This window comes from Lathyrus oleraceus, chromosome 6 (genome assembly GCF_024323335.1).
Source record: "Lathyrus oleraceus cultivar Zhongwan6 chromosome 6, CAAS_Psat_ZW6_1.0, whole genome shotgun sequence".
In the NCBI taxonomy this organism is placed as follows: Eukaryota; Viridiplantae; Streptophyta; class Magnoliopsida; order Fabales; family Fabaceae; genus Lathyrus; species Lathyrus oleraceus.
Window position 1 is genome coordinate 222,352,685 of NC_066584.1, and position 4,116 is coordinate 222,356,800.

Genomic DNA, 4,116 nt, shown 5'->3' on the forward strand with positions numbered 1-4,116 from the left:
TCTAAGCTTAACTTGTGGAATTCTCATTCTCGTTGTCAATTACCATTGGCTTGTTTTAGGCCATGACATGGATCATGGTTCATTTAGCTGAGTTTTTGTGTCCATTTTGCATTAACTAATTTTAGTGAGAATTAAGGCATTTGAACATGAATATGGTAGCCATTTCATGAAAGCATTGCATACATATTTGGTCTAGCGAAAAGGTGAAAGGTGATTTGAATTTTGAATCACAAGTTTGAGTTTGAATCACCAATTTGAACTAATCATCATAAGTAGGTATTTTTCCATTACATAAGCATGTTTTCATAATAATCACAAGTGAGCTTTTTCATTTACAAGCATGAACCATAATCATTCTATGAGCATATTTCATTACAAGCATTTTAAATGAGCTAATCCTAATACTATGGCACCATGTTACATCCTAATGACTAATACATAAGCATCAAAATACATGGCTTGAAACAAAAAAAGAAAATGAGCATATTTCTTTGAACTTGGTAGCCCTTTCCTTAATGTCTCCATGATCCATATACTTCCATTTGGCCATGCCGCTTTGAGATCATTTTGTACCTACAAATCATCATCACAAAATAGTCTATTAGCAAGCCGTCGTCACTAAAAATCATGAACAAGAGCAGAAATGTTCAATAATTCACAACAAAGACAAAACAGCCCATCAAGCAACAAGTTTTAGTACATCAACTGAGCCTAACATCACCAACTAACTCATAATAGCAAGTAATCCATCAAAATTTCACAACACATCAGTTCATGACAGTCAACAATCAAACAATTTCCATAACAGAAAAAAAACTAACAGAGAATCAATTTTAGATGCAAACTACAAACTGCAACAACAACAGTGACACAACAGTCATAGCATCATGAGCAACTCATAAGACCTAGCAGGCCATGGAAGCAATGTGCAGCAAAGAAATAAAACCAAAATCCATGTCCATTATCAGTTGCACAAACATATCCAAACATCAGTTCTCAATAAGCAACAGTAATCCATTTTTCAACATAAACTACAAAATCATGAGCAATTCGAACCAAGCTAAAAAAAATCATGGTCAGCTCATTCAAATTGTCACAAGTTTTTCACGTGACACAATTCAGCTAGACTAATTTCCAAGCTAAAACTCACATTTTATTTTAGAAAATCCATTCCATTTCCAGCTAGATAAAATCTGACAGACTCTGATTCAATTTCCTAATCTACCCTCCCTTGGACCACTCTATAAAAGGATGATTATTCTATCATTTGGGGGGGCCCAGAAATCATTCCCTCAGACACATTCTCTCTCAAATCTCACGCACTCATTGCAAACAGACCTAGAATTTCTCACTCATTGAAGAAGAAGAAACGCTCAGAAGAAGAAGGAGAATGTTAAGGAAGGAAGAACGAAGAGCAAGCATACATACCTGAGCATCTCTGGTCACCTTCTCCGGCGAGATAGATCTTTAACTTCATCAGTTGCTTCAGCTTTGCATACCATGATGTAGATCAAGGCTCATAGAATCAAAGCCCTTTGGTTTGAGGCTTTGATTATTTCTCTTCTTCATTTAATTTTTGTTTGAAGCCCTAAGGTTCTTCCATGTTCTCCTTCGATTGGAATTGTAGATGTTGCTTTTTGCATATTGGTGTGTGGGTCTATAATCTCAAGACTGAAAGGAGTTGAATGATGGTCCATATTTGTGGTTTGAGTTCCACCACTACCGACGATGAGCTCTAGCAAGGCAGAGCGAGAAGAACCTCTGTAGCTCTATTTGAATGTAAGAAACGTGGAAAATGTGACGTTTATTCCAGGCCACGTGTTGTTGCTTCTTTAGATTTCCCTTTTGGGCCTATTTCACCCGAAGCCCGATGTTTTGGCTTCTTATACCATGTTTCAGGCCTCAAACCCCCCTCTGTTCAGAGCTTAAGGCCAGTGAGCCTTGGATTGGGCCCTTGCGCATCCTTACTAGTTCCACCACTGTTTTTCACTTTTACACCCCTGATCTTTGTTTTTTGTTTTAATATCTTATTTTTTTTGTTTTTATTGTTTTATTATTTTTAATTTCTTGTCAATATGATCACATACTCTTGATTTTGTTTCACATTTTCAAATATTTTCTATTATATGATTAATAGTTTTTTAATCCTTTTGATTTTATTTTCCTTCTTTCTTTTTGCTATTGCGTTTCGTATTTTAAGAGATTAATCTGTATTAACTCTCTAATACGTTTGATGCATAAATTTCATTGCCCGGCCTCCCATAGCATGATATTTGTATAGATCATACTATGATTGCTTAATATAGCGCTAGATTGCCCCAATTTGATTAATTGATCATTTGATCATTAACTACTAACTATTGACTTCTAATCCATCTAACATCTAACTTTTATTTCATTTTAATTCAATTTTGTTCTTCGTCATTTTTGTTTGACCTTGAGCAATTGCTTGGTTGATGAGATATTTAACATTTCAAATCATTGATAGATGGTCTCTTGGTTAATTAAATCTTCCATAATTCAATATGTCGATAGATGGTCATTTGACCATATTTTAGACACTTTGAGTTAGTGATAGATCATCCTTTGGTGTAGCGTATGTTTGAGTCTTTTGACTTGTTGATAGATGATCCCAATGTGATTGTTTGAGTTTTCTTTCTAACTTCCCCTTCTTCATCTAAATACTGACATTAACCTCTAGTTTCTATCATTGTCATTTATAACTTCCCTTTCTTCATTTAACTACTAACATCAACCTTTAGTTTCTATCATTGTCATTTATATTTTGCAATTTATCTTATGCATTCTAATTCTAATCTATCATCATTATCATCTATCTCATGCATTTTATTTTATATCATTTTATATCCTTCTATTTTTGTCTTTTTATTTCTTATTATATTATTAAAGAAAATAACAAAAACATGATAAAATAGAAAAGACCAAAAAGATTTGACCCTTCTTTGTGACTTAATGAGTGAGATTTAAAGGACTTGTAATGGACCATTGGACATTATGATTGACCTATGCTTGCCTTGGAGTTTCATCATGGACATGTAATCTTTTATTGCAAGAATGACATTCATGGTGTCGCAACCTGAAAAAATACAGTGCGAAAAAAAAAACAACCGGCGAAGACAAAAGACAGGAGAGTCGCCACCGTGCGTTATTTATCCCAAAAGGAGGGAAAGGAAACGCTCGAAGTAAACCTGAAAATAGGAAAGAAAAAGACAAGGTCTCGCAACCAAATCTTGGGTTCGGGAGTCGGTTATGCGAAGGGAAGGTATTAGCACCCCTACGCATCCGTAGTACTCTACGGGATCCACTTATGCGGTTTCTGTTTAAAGGGTGTGGTTTTGCCTAATGTGCTATTTACTAAAAAGGTTAAGAGAAATGACTCGCGCGGATGTCGCATCCACTGCATACGTATCTCATCTGAATATGAGAATCAGAGTCTTCGTAGCTCGGCTGACCTACGGGTTGGGGGTAATTGTGCTCGCTAAGACATCGCGTCTTATGCCTACGTATCTCATCTGGAATAAGAATCAGAGCAAGCCGTAGTTCGACTAACTACGGGGTTATGGATTATGTTACGGGGTGAACAACGTTACTACGCAATCTACCGGATGCTCGACCTTTGGAGACTTACTCGCCTGTAGTAGAAGGAGTAAACGTGTTGCTTTGGGTTTTAGGTTTTGTTTGCGTTGTAGGAACGCGCATGCAAAGAGGAAGTCCTAGGCGGAGGAACAGTGCTACCTAAATTGGCATGCAAACGGGAGACTATGCGAAGCCTCGCATCCTATGGGGAAACAATCACATCACACAAAACATATATCTTGAAATAGAAAAAATGCCACCAAGGGGCTCAAACATTGCCTCCTATCGAGGTCTTCCAGCTAAGAAACAGTAGAAATAAAAGGGAAGAAGTAAAATACCACACGGATCAAGATCCGAAGTTACAGCAATTAAAGGATAAGCGACCCTGAGATTCTCCCAAGCTGATGCCATCAAAGAAAACCAATCAGTACGGGAAATCGGAATAAACCTCCGGAGGGTATCCCTGCGAGAATATGTGAGCCCTCACAAAAACTCAACAAAAGGGGTTAGGCAAGCAGG

The 4,116-nt window shown here is 36.8% G+C and overlaps 1 long non-coding RNA gene across 1 annotated transcript; it reads right to left on the reverse strand.

Moving 5' to 3' along the window:
• Positions 1-260: 260 nt before the first annotated feature.
• LOC127091718 (uncharacterized) lies at positions 261-1,976 on the reverse strand. Its single transcript, XR_007791993.1, has 2 exons — positions 1,429-1,976; positions 261-573 (listed from the first exon to the last, which is right to left on the reverse strand). It is a non-coding gene; the product is annotated as an uncharacterized LOC127091718 (long non-coding RNA).
• Positions 1,977-4,116: the final 2,140 nt, after the last annotated feature.